Here is a 21,491-nt window from a genome sequence, read left to right on the forward strand (position 1 = left end):
GGCTGTGTGGGGCTTAGTTCCCTACCAGGCTTAAAACACACCACTTTTGTAGCTCCTTCTCTAGCAATATTTAAAGCTAAAGGAACCATCTTGATTTTACTGAAGGTAGTTTTCAAAGAAGAAAATTCAGGATTTATAAAGCCATAACAAATATTTTTAATATTACTGAATGTGAAATTCATTTATAAAAATGAAAATAGACCAATATGTTCAATTCTACTTTATCTTGTAGATATACTTAAAATTTTTACACTATTGTATTTGCCCTAATGACAACTATGTCTACTTTTCTATGTAACATACCTTTCTTATGAATCCATGTCTAATATGTATCTGGGTGTCCCAAGACTTCTGTTCAACCACTAAATATTTGCATTCTATAGGTTCTTAAATTTGTACAAAATTAGCTATATTTAAAAGAAGGTGAAATATTATTTCATTAAATGTTGTTGTTTTTCATTTTCTTTATCTTCTTACTCTTTTTGTACCTCCCTCTCCCGATGTATCTTCCATTTTTCAAATTAGAATAACTGACAGAGAAGATAAGGGAGAAAAATGGCAAATTCTTTTTTTAATATTCTTCAGAAAATTTTTATAAATAAGTTTTTAACACTTACAGTAGAATTCTTAGCTTTTGAAAATAGATCATTTATTTACCATCTTTTATTTCCCATGCTATGATTGGTCTATATACTTTGCATATTAAAAAAAAAACTTAAATATAAAATTCTACTAATGATTAATGCTCTATCTTCCTTTCTCTCACACTAGTTAAAAAATAGTATCACAAACTGACGTTCAAAACAATCATGTTTACAAGCAATTTGTTCATGTGCACATATAGAATTCTCTGAAGATATAATTGCCGTGGGAGATAGCAGAGAGAGTGAGAATTTAAGCCTCATCTTATTATTTGCCTCCCCTTATGGTGTTCTAATGGAGATGCTAGAGTTGCCCAGAATATGAATCTAGGAAATGGGTGCCAAGTTATCCTCCATGTCTGTTTGCCATGTGGTGCACAAGGACTCTACTAAGTTCATAGCCAACAGTTTTATGCACTATGGAAGCATAAGAAAAGATCACTTACTCATTTCTGAAGTATTTTGTTATTTTCTTCCTTTTCAGAGATGGAGGAAAATATTAATTTATTAAGCACCATCAAATCCTGCCGACAGGTAAATAGTCCCATTAAACTGGAAAGTAACTCATATCTGTCTGAAAAAATGTCTAAATCTGAACATGTATTAAGCTGAAACAAATTAAGTGATACACAATACACATAAGTGTCTGTCAAGTAGGATCACATGCTAGAATTTCCCATTTAGACTCACATTTAATGCATTTAACTTTCTTTTCTTCTTACATTACGGGAGATATAATTTAAATTTGAGTTACGGTAACCTAAAAAGCCATTCTGCTGGAAATGAAGAACAATTGAGCTACATAAGCCATTTTGGTGGGAGAGAAACAAAGGTATAGAGAGTTGTTCTTTTTAATTTTTTCTTTTTACTTGATTCTGTATCAGTCAGAGTGATCTAATATTTCTTTTTTATCTTTTTCATCTAATCTCACGTTCATTTCCTCTCCCCTTTGCGTATTCTCTATTTTATTCAAAATGCAGGAGATGTACTTATGTCAGTGTTGAGCATCCTTTTTGCTTGGTTAATTAGTTACAAGCCTGCAAAGATACAGACCTGTTTTAAGCATTTGATTTCTTTTATATTTTTAATTGTAACAAGGACCAGGACTCATTAAACCCATGTGTGATTAATGTATTTTCCTCAAGTATTTTATTTCTGTCAATTCTGTCCTTCTGCAAATTCACTTCCTGGATTGAATCAGCGAGCTTTAGGGAGAACATTCTTCCAGATCAATGAGTAGAGTTTTGATTTTGTAAAGATTCACTTGTATATGGACTCCTTTTTGGTTACAGTTGCTATTACCAAATGTTTTCAATTGTGATGCTGACATGATCAATTTACAACAAAAATAGAGCTGGGTTGAGCACGTCTAGGAGTATGAATGGTGCATTTCAAGAGAACAGAGGTTCAGGCAAAGTAATGAAGATAAGTCCTAGGACTACAGGAAATTTAACAGAAAGAAATCAAATACATGAAACATATCCTTGCCCATTACTAGTTCACACAAAAAATACAGAACATTAATCACTGATACCATCTGTTGCTTTCTAAAAGAATTTTGCAGCGATAATAATAGTCCATTTTGGTTTCATTCTAAACAGGATGAATATTAGTCCAGAATGGGTTCTCATAGATTAATTGAATTAATGGTTATTCATCAGTCATTCGTATTTGTCTAATAATGACCTAATTAAACTAAGAAATTCCTCGAATCAGTAGTGTCAGAAAGTTACAGCTACTTGAAAGCTGTTTGGTGACTCAAGTGAAATAGATCGGTCGTGTTATTCTACCTGCTATAATGTAAATGGGGCCAGCATAAAATTCACATGACATTTCCCCTAATTCTTGCTTCTATTGGCTGATCCTGAGGGCATGTTTTTAGCAAGTAACACAGCGCGAGGCAAACAGCCCTGAGTAAGGTTCAGATTAATTGTTGGTTAACAAAACGTAGTTCAAAGTTCTGGATAAACACCAGGGCAAATCCCAGAAAATATAAATCATTATGCTAAGTCCTAGCTATGAAGCCTTCCCTCTGAAAGGTTATTTAACTGAGATATGCTGTACTGACTCATGTATCCTCCATTTTCAGACTTCGTTTAACTACACCTGGGTCGTGAAATCTCCTTTTTGCAGTGAAGACCCCGAGGCTGCAGTTTAGAGGTTTAGGTTCTTTGTCGAGCAATAATGTATTCCCTGAGAGGTTAATGACGGAGAAATTTAAACCACCCTTGATTTCCACAGCTAGCACATGTACATATAATATTGCAGAGGTCTTTGGTTTGCAAAGTTGTCCATTAGGAATCTGTGATGGTGAAGAAATTCATGCAAAATTAAATTAAATGCTTAAAAATAGAATTTTGTACTTAGAACAAAAAAGCATTTCCAAAAGAAAGAAACTACGATATGTGCAAAGGGAATGCAGGTTATGATTACTGCCTCATGAGACGTATAGTAGTACACATACTTCACTCTGGTACATACTTTGTTTACCCAAAATATTTTTTAGCTTGAGGGGTTTCAGAATTTTAATGTATAATTTCTTGATGTACTTTTTATTATTTAAAAGGAAGATGCTGTCGAGAACATCACAAGCATTGTAAATTATTGTTTATGTGTCAGGATGTAGGTGCCACTGTCAAACCTATTTACAAACATCAGTGTTCCTTTTTAAATCTAGAAAAAAATATCTGGATAATCAGAATATATTACTAAACATGTATGTGGTTGTATCAAATATGCACTACATTAGATATTACAATGAAGTACCTGGATGGATAGCCAGTTGTATAGAGCACAAACTAGATGTGGGGCTTAAGATAATGGGCTGCTTCAAATATCGGTCCTTTTAGAAGCTTCATGGGGTGACAGAATATTTGGGTTTGTATTCAAAGAAATCTTGTACACAAAAAAAGAAGCAAATTGTATATGAAACAACTTTAATCCCTGGCTATCATCTGTCCTTATGGAAGTGAGTGGTGGAAGAGAAAGGACTGTTTCTGCAGAGTGATATGGTATCATTGTTTATTTTTGTAACTGAACTTTCTCTATATTCTTAAAAGTATGGCTTTATCATTGAAGATAATGAGCGATGTGAAATTTATATTTCGGCAAAAGAACAATGGATAAAGTGCAAAAAAATGTGATAGAATATTGGTTTGCCTAGCAGTTTCTCACAGTAGTTCAAAAGCTAGGTATTCCAAAATTCATCAGAATTACACTTTCACATAAGACCTCAACAAAACCATTAACAGAAAACTCTACTGTGCAGTAGAGCAGTTTGGCAATATAGCAATGTCAGACAGGTGTGTTTTCCCAACAGAGCTGACATAGCTATCCTGGGAAAACTTTCCCTTTTATGTAGAGACATGGACTATGCCTAAATAAAACTATGTGTTTAGCCACAGTAATTTCAGTTTTTTAAACTGATAGATGGAGGAATTAAAGGCTGAATAAATATATGCCAATCACAAATATAAGTTCAAGTCTTATGCTAGTCTCTAAAATGCAAGGAAGAAAACTCACTAATGATAGAAGTGTTTACTGGCTCCTGGATCTTCTACTAGAAAATGGGGGATAATAAGGATACTGATTATTAGATTGTCCCATCCTTATATAGGCCTACTGAATAAAACAAAAAGTTTAGTACAGTGGGCATTAGGACAAAATAAGGAAAAGAAGTGCAAAATATGTTATCCATGTTATCCATAAAATGTGCATGGATTCCCAACTTTGAATTTAGTGAGTTTTGCCTTTAATTCACAAACAGTGAGATATTATCTAATTTTTTAAACAATTTTGTCATTCAGTATAATAGAAGTAGATCTTGCATTGGAATTCATTATTTAAAGGGGAATTAGTGCTGTTTTGAAACTACATATAGCAGCAATCAGAATTAAATGGGAAGGTAAAAAGTTAAGGTCACTTTTGAGAATTGTACTTAACATTCATAGATCCCTTTCCTGCTTTGAAGTATTAACCTAAGTGTTTATCAAAGAAGACACAGCCTTAACTTCTGGCTATTTAAACTGAATAAAGATCAGATGTTATAATTCCAGATTTGGGTGTAAACGGCATATCTCTTTAAGAAGCAATGTATTTTGTCATAGCAATTTGTGTAAAGATAAGAAGTCATGAAGTAGGCTGCCAAGTTCTCTCTGGTTCATTTGTTATGATTTTTGCTTCTGACACAATGTCATGGGTTCAAGCCTCAAAGTGGTACTCCATAGTGCTCTACTGATAGAAGAGTTATCTGTACTTTAGGTGACATTTTAAAATAAGCTCTCTGGCAGTTATCCAAATGCATGCTAAAAATCAGAAGAGGTATTTTCAGGTAAGAGTCAGAGATAATAGCACTCTCGTGGGCAGCATCTCTTCTGTCTATAAAACTCACTCTGATACCCAAGATTTTCTGTGAGCTATTGCTGAGCACATCTGTAATGGCTGTTTCATTTTCTGCAGTGTCAATTTGTAACAAATAACTCATTATCCTTCAGAGATGTTCAATATCTGGGATTTGAGTAACATTTTAAAATCAAATTCTATTCAGAAGGCACTAATCTATGCCACACAAGCTTTTGTCACTTATTATAAATTAACTCCTTGATCCTAGCAGCAGTTTCACTATTTATATGCCATGGTAACACACCCAGATTCTCTGAAGAACAGCTTGTTCAGTGATGAGTTAGTAGGCAGTAGAAAAGTAGAATACCTGGGAATACGTAGGTGGGATAAGTAGGTTACCATGAAGGTAAGTGTTCACCTAGGGGTCTGTCAAGCACCTGGTTTTCCCTACAGGTCTAGCTATTCATGGAAAGAAGGGAAGTTTGTTCACCCAACACAACAAGAGTGAATAAGACCAGTGGTGTGGACTGTTTGATATTGATCTTTTTGTAAAAAGTTCTTTTGCAGTCTTCAGTCATTGTAATTTTCCCTTTCAAGTTAGCTTTTTTTTTCTTTTCTTGGGTGTGTACGGTTCTCTGCTTATTTTGCTATGACATATTTGAATATTATTGTCAACATTGGTGACATTTTTGTGGTGAGAGCTACAGACTATATGCCTTTTCTCTACATAACAGAAACCTTTTGTGCAAATAGAGTAGGAACAGTGTGGAATGTTTCCATAACCTTTATCATATTTTGGACAATAATAAGAGTTTAGGAACTTCATGAAATCTTTAGGACTTTAATTAGTATGGCATACTTGACATACCTGAATGTGTATAATAAATGTACACAAGATACGTGATACTGTGGAAACTATAGGAAGTGCTATCTGTCTCCATCCCTGATAACTGATTCTGCTTTCACCACAGTATTATTACTCTGATACTTCATTATTACTTCATTAGGCTTTCTGCTGATCTGTGCAAAAGGAAGACACCACCAGAAAAATAAAATCCCTGTATTCTGGCCCTCAAATATGCATGACGATGTCCTTGTTCCTCTTCTGATAAGAAAGTAAATTGTTTTGACTGATGGGAACTATTGACCTATTCATCTTCAAACTTATGTTGTTTCCTTTATTAACACTTTCTGATTCTACAGCTAATTCTCTGATAAAAGATTTTTGAGCAGTTGTGTTTTGTTAGCTGATGGAATTCTACTTTTCGTCTTGCATCAAGGTCTTTGTGTACTTAAATTTTCAGTGGCTGGGATAATAGTGTGTTAAGTACTGTCCAGTCAGGAAATAGAATTCAAGTCAAGAAATATGATTAAATTCAGTTACTCCTTTGTGTCTAATTCAGCTGAACCTGTGTTAAAGGTTGCGGTGCCACAGAGTTAATAGGTATTCCTGTGAATTGCCTAATGCACACACAATAAGTAGTCTGAAGTCTGAGGAATAGGGGTAATTTATCTTTATCAGACTACAGTTACAGCTGTGTTTGAGAGAGTCTATGAGGTTGCAGGGCTCTAAACGGATTTGTTGTTGTATTAACTGAATTCTTCAAGAAGGCTTTTTTATTTTTTTTTTTCTTAAAAGAAAAAAGAAAAAGGAAGTAAAAGAAAGAAAATTCCTAAGGGGACCGGGGGAGGTGTCATGATTTGGGCTGGACTGGCCAATGAAAATGAATGACAGATGCTCTCCCCCACCTCACTCTCCAGGGAGAGGAGGGAGAGAAAGAAAGAAACTTATGATGGGGGGACGGCATGGGGGACACGACTAACACCAAATAAAACAAACCCATTAACTTTGAAACCTGAGTTTACATCAAGAATGGATTTCCATACATGTTCAAAATCTACTGTTAAATGTCAGATTTTCAAAGAAATTATCCCTTTTGGATTCAACTTGGGACCACATATTTTTAAAATATTGCTGTTTAGGCACCGTCTGAAAGTGAAGTTATCAGCCTTTTAGGTCTCCTACCTCATGATCTTCCATTCAAAGCCCAGAGAATTGGTTCATATGGAAATAATTGAAAATTTGACAACTGAATATACTTTCAATTTGTGATATTGAAACTAAAATGCCTTAGTCAAGGTATGTGTTCCTACTGTTCAATATTTGATAAAGGATAGTGGGAAGGTGCTTGTTGATTCAGCATCTCATGATTTCTGATATTCACCAACACAAATAAAAAGTTGCAGTCCAATTTTTTATCTTCACATCCCTTCCTGCCACAAACATACATAGTTTTAATAGAGTTAGGCTGGGAGTAAGAACTACACAGTGGAACGAGATGGTGTTGAAGAGGGATTTGAATGAGAATGGGCAGGAATAGTCATATGTCAAGGGAAACTGATGGGGCATAACATAGAGGAAGCTGCTTGATAAGTAGTTTTCTGTGATATACCGGAGGTCAGCCTGTAGAACATTTTCTGACTTATTAAGAAACAGTTATGAATAAGAAGAAAAGAATACCTAGCCAAAGTAGCCTAGGCAACAAAGCTGGTGAAGGGTCTAGAGAACAAGTCATAAGAGGAGCAGTTGAGGGAACTGGGGTTGTTTAGCCTGGAGAAAAGGAGGCTCAGGGGAGAACTTGTTGCTCTCTACAACTACCTGAAAGGAGGTTGCAGTGAGGTGGGTGTTGGTCTCTTCTCTGAAGTAAAGTGATAAGACAAGAGGAAATGGCTTCAAGTTGCACCAGGGGACATTTAGATTGATATTAGGAAAAATTTCTTCACTTAAAGGGTCGTAAAACATTGGAACAAGCTGCCCAGAGAAGTGGTTGAGTCGCCATCCCTGGAGGTATTTAAAAGACAGGTAGACATGCTGCTTAGGGACATGGTTTAGTGGTAACTTGACAGTGTTAGGTTAACAGTTGGACTTGATGATCTTAAAGGTGTCTTCCAACCAAAATGATTCTATGATTCTATAAAAAGGTATTAATGAAAAAAATACACCAACAGAAAATGAATTAGGAAGAAGATGAATGTAGCATGGCATAACAATGTAGTATTTCAAAGGTGAAGATAATAAGTTTGATTTTTTCACTGAAAGAGATGAAGAGTCACTGACACTGATGGGTTTTGATGAATATGTATTGTAACGACTAAAACCAAAAATATCTGCTTAACAAAGGCTCATTACAGAGGGTAGTCACCCAGCAAAAGGTACCGTGACCTCTATTATTTAGCTGTACCTTGTTGAAACATTTTTTCTGTATCTCATTGATATATCTTTCCTTCATTATCTCTTTAACTTACAGAATATGTTGAAGAAATTAGGAAAGCATTATGGTTCTTGTGTGCATTTCAGTAATAAATTCAAGTGATCTACAGCTTAGGTGATAAATCGCTTTGTTATGCATCAGGTTTTATTTGTCTACTGCATGTTTATCTAATATATACAGAGCAGGTTCAGTGCTACTTTTGCAGTCTAGTGAAGTTCAGTGGATATGGATGAGGCAAATATTTAGGCTTCATCACCAATTCCAAGGCTTTATCACAGAATCACAGAATTTTCAGAGTTGGAAGGGACCTCTAGAGATCATCTAGTCCAACTCCCCTGCTAAAGCAGGATTGCCCACAGCACATTACTCAGGACTGCATCCAGGCAGGTCTTGAAAATCTCCAGGGAAGGGGACTCCACAACCTCCCTGGGCAGCCTGTGCCAGTGCTCTGTCACCCTCACCGTAAAGAACTGTTTCCGTGTATTTGAACGGAACTTCCTGTGTTCTAACTTGTGCCTATTACCCCTCGTCCTGTTACTTGGAACCATTGAAAAGAGCCTGGCTCCATCCTCCTTCAACCCACCCTTTAGATACTTGTACGCCATAAGGTCTCCCCTCAGCCTTCTCTTCTCCAGGCTAAAGAGTCCCAGCTCTCTCAGCCTTTCTTCATAAGGGAGATGCTCCAAGCCCTTAATCATCTTAGTTGCCCTTCGCTGGACTCGCTCCAGCAGTTCCCTGTCTGCTGTTATATCAGCAAAATGTTATCCAAAAACTATCCAAAAAACTATGTATCTGTATTGTGAATATTTCTGCTTCACTTTCTTATGCTTACATACATACATGACCTATGTGATCTATTTTTTGATCATGCAGAAGAGATATTTGTAGACAAGTGAGGTAGTTCTAGAGCAGAAGCAGTGCCACTTTCTGAAGAGCTTATTTTTTTTTCCTTAGGTTGTGATATTCAGAATTGAATGAATATATGAACGAATACTCAGAGCATAGCATGCTGCTAACAAATCTGCTTTGCTGACACCACACATAAATCCACTGAATGAATGGACCTGCACAGATCTATAATTTATAATTTCATTACAAATTACTTGAAAGGGAAGTCTAGCAGTACTACCTACATTTTTATTATACTGTGTTTCAGACAAATAAATACATTTAATACATAACATTATTCCAAGGAGTTTTCCAGAATTAAATGAGTTGCGTTAGATACCATAATGGCAAGGAAGAGATATTGCCTAAACAACTTTCTTGATTCTGGCAGCAAAGGTTTGCTGTGATGTCAGAATTAGACCCACATTGCCCTAGCAAAGTTGGAAAAACAAAACTCTTGGAACTGAAGGACTCTTCAAAGAGTCAACATCTGTATCTTGAGGATTATATGAAACAGGAACACCCGATTTAAAATGTAGGAAAGCAAAAATGTTTACTTTAATTTTGATGAAGGGAAATGGCTTTAAACTGTTCCTCTACAGCCTGACTGCAGATATTATTTGGTTGTATCACATTAATCTACAGATGTAAAACTTAGATGACAAAAATATTAGTTGTAGAGAATTAAAATGAATAAAATACATTGGCCAATAACAGTGGAAATAATCTGTGATTATAACTTGAATGATATCATAATAGGCAATGGTACAAATGACACATCAAAATTTTCTGACAAAATGGAACTAACACACTTAACAGTTCTAGGCAACATGCGGCATAATTTCGGTGACTCAGGCCTGTGGTATAATTTAGGACGCGTTGACGTCTCTTCCTATTTTACTTATCTTTGTAATGCTTTAAAAGCTTACTAGACATATAAACATTTTAACAAAACTAAGGACAGACTGATGGTGGTAGCTGAGATCATGTGTGGCAGATGATCGACTTTGAAGCCTTATATTTTTTAAAAAAAGCCCAACTATCAGACTGTGTATGCCTGATTCCCACTTGCAGTGTAAGCCTCCAGGGGAGCAAGGGCAAGCCTCCCTGCTAGACCCTAGTTATTTTCTGTCACTCTGGTCAGACAAGTTGGGTTTGCTGCCGTTGTGCTCCAGGGAAGTGACGTGCCGCAGCCCCTAGCAGCATGCTGCGCAGCCCGGCCAAGCTCTGCCAAGCTTCAGGTGTAAGATCACTCTTTATTTTAATGTTTCTTTTTCTCAAGCTTTTTTTTGCGTTTTAGGAAATGAAAAGGATGAGTAGGTTTTTGCTTAATTTATTTTGTCAGCATGACTTTTGGATTCAGATTTCCAAAGCTGATTAGGGGATTAAACTGCACAACTGCCATTAAAGTCAACCTCCTTTTAGTTAGTTGAGAATTAAAGCATGCATCTTTGGGTTTTAAAATTTAATGATGGTATAAATTTTATATACAAATTACGGGATTCTCTAACAAGGAACATTTGGGAACAACTTTTTCTTAGTAAGTTCTACAAGAAACTTTTGCTGGACAACTGCTGGAACAAGTCAAGGTGAAGAAAGGAAGCAGAATGTGTCTTCACATGATAAATAAATGAATTTAAATGAAATAAATTTAAATATATATAAATGAATAAATTTTAAATGGCTTTCTGAATTTTAGCAATATATGCCTACAAATCTGAAATGAAATTTGATTAACTCATATCATAGTATCATAGAATGGTTTATGTTGGAAAGGACCTTGAAGATCATCGAGTTCCAACCCCCCTGCCATAGGCAGGGACACCTCTCACCAGGTTGCCCAAGGCCACATCCAGCCTGGCCTTGAACACCTCCAGGGATGGGGCCTCAACAACCTCTCTGGGAAACCTGTTCCAGTGTCTTACCACCCTTAAAGTGAAAATCTTCCTAATGTTCAATCTGAACCTGCCCTCTTCTAGTTTAAAGCCATTTCCCCTCATCCTATCGCAACATGCCCTAGTAAAAAGTCCTTCCCCAGCTCTCCTGTAGGCCCCCTTTAGGTACTGAAAGGCCTCAATAAGATCTCCCCGGAGCCTTCTCTTCTCCAGGCTGAACAGCCCCAACTCTTTCAGTGTCTCCTCATAAGAGAGGTGCTCCAGTCCTCAGAACATCCTCGTGGCTCTCCTCTGGACACGCTCCAGCAGGTCCATGTCCTTCTTATGTTGAGGAGTCCAGAGCTGGATGCAGTACTCCAGGTGGGAGTCTCACGAGAGTGGAGTAGAGGGACAGAATCATCTCCTTTGACCTGCTGGCCACACTTCTGATGCAGCCCAGGATACCGCTGGCCTTCTGGGCTGCAATCGCACATTGTTGGCTCATGTTGAGCTTCTCATCAACCAGCACCCCCAGGTCCTTCTCCTCAGGGCTGTTCTCCAGCCATTCCCCGCCATGTCTGTATTTGTGCTTGGGATTGCCCTGACCCAAATGTAAGACCTTGCACTTGTCCTTGTTGAACTGCATGAGGTTGGCTTGGGCCCACCTCTCTGGCCTGTCCAGGTTCCTCTGGATGGCATCCCTCTCCTCCAGCGTGTCTACCTCGCCAAACAGCCTGGTATCATTGTCAAACTTGCTGAGGGTGCACTCGACCCCACTGTCCATATCAGTGATAAATAAACAACTGAGAACCCATATGAGAAAAACTTGGTTTCAGGAAAGCTTTGAAAAAATTATCACCAGAAAGAAAAACATTTTTAATAAAATATTTTAAAAAGCTGAATCTAATTTTAAAGATTGTAGTCCAAAAGAAACACAAAAAAATGGCTGTGCCACTTGTAATGAATCAATATTTATTTAACTTCTTTTTTTTTTTCATTTTGTCACATTGATCATGATTACAAATGTCAGACTCAAATCTAAATTTCCAGCTTCCATAAGAAAGGTGCATCAAACAAACACTGCATGATCTGACAGCGCAATAGTCTTTTGTTCCTAAAGAACAAAAGAATAATTAAGTACACTGATGCTTGGGATATCTGCCATTTCATTTGAGATGTTTTTCCTATTATTTCAATAGTGTTTCTAATAATTTATCCTCTGGACTGCCATTGGATTTGAATGCAAAGACTAACAATTCTGTTTTGTTTTTCTGGTCATCATTGATACAGATCATTTGAATGATCTCTTCGTATGTTTTTAAAATATATTAATTTCCTTTAAGTCTGCTTAATAAAATAGAATCATAGAATCATAACATGGTTTGGGTTGGAAGGGACCTCGAATATCATCGAGTTCTAACACCACTGCCATGGGAAAGAAACACCTCCCACTAGACCAGGTTGTTCAAAGCACCATCCAACCTGGCCTTGAACACTTCCAGGGACAGGGCCTCCATAACTTCCCTGGGTAACCTGTTCCAGTGTCTCACCACTCTCAGAGTGAAGAATTTCTTCCTAATATCTAAACTAAATCTACCTTCTTCCAGTTTAAAATCATTACCCCTTGTTCTATCACTACACTCCCTGATAAAATGTCTTTCCCCTTCTTTCCTGTAGGCCCCTTTTAAGTACTTGAAGGCTTCTATAAGATCTCGCTGGAGCCTTCTCTTCTCCAGGCTGAACAACCCCAACTCTCTCTTCATAGGAGAGGTGCTCCAGATCTCTGATCATCTTTGTGACCCTCCTCTGAACTCGCTCCAATAGATCTATTGCCTTCATATGTTGGAGGCTTGAGACCTGGATGCAGTACTCCAGGAGGGTTCCCACGAGAGCAGACTAGAGGGGCAGAATCACCTCCTTTGACCTGCTGGTCACGTTTCTTTTGATGCAGCCCAGAAAGCGGTTGGCTTTCTTGTGAAGAACTCTACCTGAATTTAAGTTCTCCTTCCCGCTTCTCATAAAAAGTTATCTTCAGTGATAATGAAATAGTACACGGGACAACCGTTCAATCTAATAATTGCCATTTAGGAATGACAATTTATCATTAACAGTTTATACAGTATCACATCTATATACTGATACATATCAAGCATTAAGCTGATCTTTCTATGAAAATTTCAGAATAGTTTACAAAGCTCATGTAAGGAAAGAAAATAACAACAAAGTTTCGCTATTCTGGTTGAATTGTGCATACATATATATAAGGGAAAGTCAGCTTTTTGAAGTATGGCATCTACTTCAGTCTGCAGGAATGATGTACATAACATATAGATACGCAGAATTAAACAGCTTAAACTTTGAGATCAGGCTTCCAGATTGGAAGTACACTTCCACTGGAAGTGTTAACTAATCTCTGTACCAGGATGATCTTTCTTCATACAAAGGCTTTCTAAGAGGTGAAAGTGTTGTTGATATTATTGGCATTTGTTATGGAAGTTAGTTTAAATGAGAATGGGCATCTCATATTAATTTTCTTTAGTTGAGGTTTCAGATCAGTATTCTACGAGCATATTTAGACCCTTTTTATCGTGATTCATTCTGACTTTATTTTTTATTCCTATGCTGTTGAGCTACAGTGAGCTTCCTCAAATTATAGTAATAGAAATTATCCCATGTTTGCATAGAATAAAATTTCTGAAATGACAATGTGGTCATCAAATGTACTAAAATTTAGACCAATAAAAATATAAATGCAGCTGTTTCAATTGCTAGTACAAAAGAGCAGCTTATTTCAGTCTCCGGAAATCTCACATGAATTCTGTGCAGCATGGTTCCACCAACACTTTGATTTACAATTTCACAAATAGAAATTAAAACTTGGGTTTTAAATTAGGAAATATTACATTTTTCATTAAACCGGAGAGAATTAAATTAACAATAGAACAATTTTATTCTTTACCTTAATTTGACATTGTGTCTCTGCTGTCAAAAAATCTTTTTGTACAAAAAATCTTTTTGTACACTCTGATTTGCAAAATCCCTTTGTAGTCAGTACCACTAATAGAACAATGGATATTGTACTGTGTTGTATTGTACTGTATTGCATTATATGATATTATATCATTATAAATTATTATAGATTACACAATGGCAAGTTAAACCAAGTTGCAAATCTAAGTCTGCAGCTGAAAATCTTTGTATGTACTCTTATACCAAATATTGTTTTCTTAGAACAATGTTGTTCATAAAAATTAAACTATTTTTTTCACCAGATTTTGAAGAAAAGCAATATAAAACAGGAGGCAAGAATACAAACAAGGGTCCCAATGTGAAACCTCTTTTACAGTAAATGTATTTACTCTGAGGTGAATATTAACACAATTACATGAACACAAAAACTACCATTGGTAATTTGCTCATTCTAAATCTGACCCTAGATACTGGGTTTGCTCGAAATTCCTGAAGGTGACAGTAAGTACCAAGAAGACTACAAACTCCTCACCCCAGTGTCACAGAGTTTCAGGAAACTATGTCACTCTAAGGGAGGTGGAAATCTGGAACCAGAAGGAAAAGTCGGGGCAGAGTGCTATACCTCCCTAATCTGCTAAGACCTCCAGAGCACTGAACGTGTATCAGTAGACTTTCAGAGCTTGTACCCAGACTTTCATGTCAAATCACTCCTGATAGTCCCTCTCTCCCAATGCTTTCCAAGACTCTTGACTTCATACATGCCTGCTTTGTTTGACACTTGGAGGGCTGGTTTTGTGCAGAAGAGTTTCATCCAGGACTTTTTATTCTACCAGTGTCTTGGTTGTGTAGAAAAATTAAACAAGCAGCAGAACTCTTCTGTGGTGCTCAACTATTCTTAGTCTGTGTTTGAAACTTCGCATGGTGAGACTGGCACGCATGACACAAACAGTTTTACCAGGTTGTGGCCATCAAGGGATACATATATTTATTTAAAATTTATGTATTAAAATGTGCATTTATATGTATGTCTACTATATTTACTATCCCAGTCTATTTAATAGAGTTTTCCTGTAGACATGTCTGACGTAGATCTTGTTTGCACTTTCATGATGCAAAATAACATTTTAGTTTTCAACTTAAAAATAGATGTTGTTCAGACAGAGGTTTTGGAGGTTTTTTTTTGTTTGTTTTGTTTTTGTTTTTTAATTTAGAAATAAATTAAATCTCAACAGTAAGTTGCAATCAGCCTTTTTCTGCATGACTTTTTTCTTTTGTACTGCAAGCATATTTTGGTTCCATGAAAGATTCCCCGTCAGCTTTATCTGATGACTGTATTTCTGATATTTCCAAATCTCTAATTGCACAATAAGCATTGTACCTCAAGGTGAGGACAGAAAAAATCAAAATTCCATACAGTTCCTTGTTTTGATACTTGAAGTATTTTAAACTCCACATCAAATACAAATATAATTGTACTAAATAATTTTTCTGATGTTTTCTTTCAGTCTGAAATTTTGGTCTTGATTGAAAAAAAAAAAATAGTTGAGCAACATTTTCTGTAGTATGAAAACCTACAGAATTTGTCCTAACCTGAAACTCCAAGATGTGAAACTTCCCTTCAAAACAAAATCCCCTGCCTCCTCATCTGTTGTGTCATGAGGCTGTAGCTTTCATTCTGTTACTTAAAAAAGGATTTATGGGATAATATCATTAGTGATATTAACGAGGTAAAAATCACCATTGCCACTCATAACATGACACACAATATTGTCAGGACTTTTTATTTTGTCTGTTTTCTCTTAAGTTAATATGTTAAAATTATTTTGCAAATAAATATTAATCTAACAGATTTGGGATCTCCTAAAAAGGCTGTGTTTGACAAAATAAAATTGCCTAAGCAACACAGATTCTAATGAAAAATAAAGGCTAATCAAATTATTGGGCTTAATTTATAGACTCAACATTTATTTTTATTTTACTTTTTTCCCCCAATTTATCATTTTGGGAAAAAGTAATAATAGTTGGTTAGGTATTTTTCTGCACTTCATCATCTGCTATAACAAGTAATCACTCATATAAGAAAAGTCCTGACAGATTTTCACAGTGTTCTTGTTACAGTATATTAAATTGGCATCTAATTCTTTTGGAGTTGGATTGTGGTTTTCAGAGTACGTGAATATTATGCTCTGTGAAAATCACAGAAAGAATAAAAATCCATGTTCTGGTACATAGAGTTCTGAGTTACACAGCTGCAAATCCAATTGTTCTTGTACGATGTGATCTGTTCTCCTTAAAAAAGGCCATCTGCGATAACTTTGACTTGCTCTGGACATCTAAACAGATTTTGCATCATAGAACAAACCATCTACCCCTAGATCTGTGTGAACTAATACTGTGTGACCCTGGTCAAATGTAACTTTCTGCAAGCCGCAGATGTATACCAGTCATCCCAGGTACTTTTTAAATAGTCATTATTCTGTACATCCCATTATAGCATCTACACTTCTGAGGAACAGAAAGCAAAACAAAACCTTTTTATTTTCCTTCTTAGGAGTCTTAGCTGGAGTGTCTGGCTGCATCTAGACTAGTACACAAAAAAGACCTTCCTAAGCTGCTTCTCTGTGCGGGGGACCTTGTGTTAGAGCCTGCCAGCAACCCCTCTTTTCTCTCCTCAACTACTTCCAAGCTGGGTGGCCTCATCCATTCTGCATCCTGGGAACAGTGGCAGTGTTTTTTCTTTGCCATTCCCTGATCTGTGCCTGCTTGTTGCTTGTGAAAAGGTTAACTGACACAGGCTAAAGTAGTGGTGGGGATGTGCAAGTAATTAAACAGTATGAACTACCAGAAGCCCAGGTCCTAGACACAGAGTTCACTGCTCCACACATAGCTTATCTTCCTAGAACTCCTGGTTGGCTAAAAGCTTTGGCCTACTTTACACTAAAAGCTTTTACTTTCAAACCTTTTTTTTTTTTTTTTTCCTTTCCCCTGGACACACTATCTTTGCCAAAACCCCTACTATTCTCCCAACATCTGTTTGTTTCCTCTATCCCCTAAGTTTTAATTCTCCAGAAATCCCAAGTAAAAATAGCCTAACCTCCTTGTTGGTCTCCCTTGGTGTTTCTTTCATTCCTCTTCCAATCTTGTCAGACTGTTTTGTCATCCTGTGGATACACGGCGTCTCTGGGAGAAAAAGTATCTGCATTGACAAACTGCTTCCCAAAACTGGACTAGATCGTAATAGGCAACAGATTGTAGAGTCATACAAGAAAGTAATTTGGAATGACTGCTTTCTTTACTTCTGCACAACATGATTAAGGCCCACAATCGGTGACTCATTTGAATTACCCTGAGGCAATACAGTATTATGCTCAACATCTTGTTTATAAGCAAAAAAAGAAGCATACCTTGTAAACAAGTAAAGCCAAGAATTTACTGTTAGTATAACTGAAATCTGAAGAATGTAATCATTATTAGTGTAGATTTAATTGCTACAGAAAAAGAAAGCATAACAATGCAGTTCACATGCTTAGTTTCCTCCCCTTTTCCTGGTTTTATGCCCACTCTCTCCCTGCTCCTCTTCATAGTGTGGTTGGTGGTTTCACTCTGGTGGTGGAAGTCGGGGGGTGCGTTACCATGGGCAACTGAGCCCTTCACCAGGAGGAGCATGATGTTCATGTTGATGTCTTTTTCTCCCTCCCTCTAGGGTCCATTTGGGGTCATTCTTAGACACTTGTTAATACCCTCTTACACCTTTGCTCATTTTTCATTGATCTGCAGCTCCACACTACATCTGAATTTGCTATATACAGTGCCTTTTAAGTGTGGAAGACGCTATTTCTTTGCTCTCTTTGTTACCTCTAAAACTAGCTGTGCCCAACTCCGGGTGCCCAGTTCCATTTCTTTGATTAACCATTAGTGAGCTGTTCATAGCTGCGAGGTCCCCAGTGCCAAGCTAGCGCTCCACCCATTGCCTCCGCTTCTCTACCCTGCATCCTGTGTGTCTTCTTCTCTAGTGCCAGCCCTGTATTTCTCCACACTGCGTTGTAATGTTAGAGTCATAAATATCTCGTTCTACATAGAACAACTGCTTTTACTGCAATCTATATAAAGCATTGCTTGTACCACACAAAGATTAAAAAAAAAAAAAGGAAAACAAATTAACCATAGGCCAATTAGAGAAACTGCTATCACAACTAAGCTGAGTAAAACAAAATTGCAGGGAGCTTACAAGTTCAAGTAGAACAAGCCTGACTAACATCAGCCCCAAAGCCTTGCAAATTCAGCACGTAACTATGGCCTGTTAATAGCAATGAGAATACTGTATTACAGGGCTACATGGTTGCCACATTCCTATCAAATCAGGATTTCCATACTAATGGTGAACAATTCATTTTTGGGGGAGTAATAAACAATGTCAGGATAAAATTGAATATTTCTCTACAAAGCACTCGCAAAAGTAGAAGATCCATGGCTAAAACAACAACCTCTAGCTGTAGTAAGTGATTAAGGAGGGTGACAGTATGTAAGCTAGAGCATGAAGGTAGTTAAACTGAAATCCTTTCTGTCGCCCCGTGGGGCAGCCTGACACATCGCAGGCACACAGCCATCAGCAGGGACTTTGCAGTTATGAAGCAGTAACTTGTAGTTCAATTGCTTTTGATTTTGTCACACTCTTTTTGCCATATCAGGATAGTACAACACTAAGGACCTTTTCTGTTTTTCCCAGGGTTGCAGCAGACTTCAGCGGTCTGGATATTGATATTGGATCTCACAGTATACCAGAGCTACCTTCCTCATTACCTCATGATGTGCCTGCCACTGATTAGAAATATGTGTCCTGATAGAAAGATGGAGGGACATGGCAGGTTTTTTTTTTGACTGGAATACCTGGCTAAGTAAGACTTTCTGGCACAATTGCCTAAGAGATCTTCCTTACCTATTATCTGCAAGGCACGCTGGTCAAGGCTGGCTGCACCCAAGTGGTGACTCGCTGCTTTTGTCTTCAGATCTGAGTGCTGTTGTTATTATTTCCACTATAGAGCCATGCACGGATGATGAGAAAGAGGTATAACAGCAACCCACCACAGTAATTTTCATCTATTTCTTCCAGCTCTGAGTGCGTGCATCCGTCTATGTAGGACGGCCTTATGCAAGTTTTTCTGCCAGTGCCTGGCATACTGAATGTTTGGAAAGTTTCCTATTTGTCTTGCTTGACTTTGAATCAACTCCTCAATCCTTCTCATAGTATGTAACTCCTTATATCTATATTGCCTAGCTGAGCTAAATGGGTATAATTTTCTTGTAAGTTTGAGATACCTTTAATAGATTGTACAGAATTCACATAACTACTCTAAGCTGAAAGTATGCTTTTCTCTATTATTATCTGTTATTATCTGTGACTCCTTAAAAAAAAGAAAAAAACAATGACAAAAAACCACCCTACAATTTAAAATAACAAAACACGAAGAATAGACCATAGATCTTTACCACAAGAAAAATATATCTTTGGAAAAGAAAGTACATTTTGATCTATAAACTTGAAGTGTTGGGGAATCTTCCACTCCCTTTTCAAAGTGAAACTGTCTGCTCCAGTCTGTCGGTACTGCCACTCCTTATCTTATTTCTTCCTTCACATACCTCAAAGCAATATTCTCACACCAAGCTCCTTCCCCAAGTGTGCTTCCATGGTGTAGTGCTGAAATATGGAAACATGGATTAAAAACATGAGGCACCACTTTTCCCTCTGCACAGAAAGAATAGAAAGCACAGAAAACAGCGCTGGACAGGACGTCCTAAAAGTTCCTATTTACCCTGTTAACCAAATACAGGATCAGTTTCTCTCTGTTTTGGAGTATGACATTCCAAAAGCCAGAAGCATATTAAGGATTTGCTCCAGCTCTTACTTGTCCATCCTGTGAAGTTTAAGGAGCTTTGGTAAATAAGGATTGTCGTGTAAGTATGTACTTTGGAGAAAGTAACTGTACAACAGACATGCTAAAGCTTGGTACAGTGAGTTTTTGGATCTTCCTTCATGTTAAAAGTGTCCTCACTGTCTGTGAGTTGTTCAGAACTGTGTCTTGTATTGTAGTGTTGATATAAGGTGTGATTAACAGTAAAATCATTTTAAACATCACAGTCTACTTTTCATACCACAAGATATTTATGTACTCACTTCCGGTTGATGTAGAGGATAAACCCCAATGCATTTTCTAGGTTTAAGACTTCTGGGAAGTGCTTCTATTATGTCAATATGGAATGGCAGATCTTGTTCTTAATTTGTGTCCATAGCTTTTCTTGTAATTATTTAGTACCCAAACATTCCCTCTATAGAGAAAAACGATAAAGGAAGAGCAAAATAACAGATATTAAGAAACCCTTAAACATTGGCTTACTGAAGTGACAATTACATCCAAAAATATTTTTGAAACAGATGTTCGTACTTGGGATGCAAATTGAACATTTATGAGAAGCAGCCAAAAATATGTTACTTTTTATTCTTTGGACATATATTGTAAGGCATAATAATATATATGCAACAAGACTGCATGCCAAGAAAACACAATAACAACAATATTTTATAATTTTGTCACATTAAATGCTAAAGTTGTTCTCCAAAGTCTTCACTGTATCTCTATTTTCTCAATATAAATCTTTGTATAAAGCCTGAAAAATCAAATGTCATGCATGCCCTTATCCCATCAATAGTAACTCTTATCTCTTAACACATAATTATTAAACATAGAGACAAAATGGAATCTATACAAAATCCCAGTTCTAGGGTGTCTACACACTGGGTTTCTCTGTTGCCAGTACATAGCAAATGAGAATTCATCCTCTGCCTCCACAAATATTTCACAGGGCCTCCACCTTTCCAACAGTTCTCCAGCTTTAATAGCTACTGCATCACAATATGCAAGCAGCTGGGTAACATCTTTATAATTTTATGTCCATACAGGTTCCTATTTCAGCCTTTACATTTTACCATAGTTCATATGTAACGTGATACTTGTGTCACAGTTTAAGAGCTGCTGGAGGGTTCCTCAGGTTTGAATGAGTGTGAGGTGACTCAGTTGCTTTTTGCATTGCTTCACACGCTGTGCCCTGGAGAGCTTTTGTGTATGTTCCCTCAATTACCTTCTCAGAGCCTCTCATTTCCTCAGGAACAACCCACGATCCAGCATTCCTGACCGCCGCACAACATCACCAAACTTCTTTCACCACCGTGGTCCATTCAGGGCTCCAAGCACAGCCTGTAGGCAAGTCCATGTCTTGCACACAAGCTGCCACCAATGTGCTACAAATGGCACTGGCATAAGCAGACCCACTACTGAATGCAGAGAAGAGTCTGTGATCCTGCCCGAAAAATGACACACAAAAGGTTGGAAAAGTTAGACTGTCTACTCCTTCCTATTATTATTTCAATATTTATCTCTGTTTCTTACTTGAGAGCTGAGGGAATTGCAAAATTCCTCAGGGACTGATATGAGCATTTTGGGCTGTTATTA

The sequence above is a fragment of the Vanellus vanellus genome (assembly GCF_965231255.1).
Source record: "Vanellus vanellus genome assembly, chromosome: 2".
Taxonomy (NCBI): Eukaryota; Metazoa; Chordata; class Aves; order Charadriiformes; family Charadriidae; genus Vanellus; species Vanellus vanellus.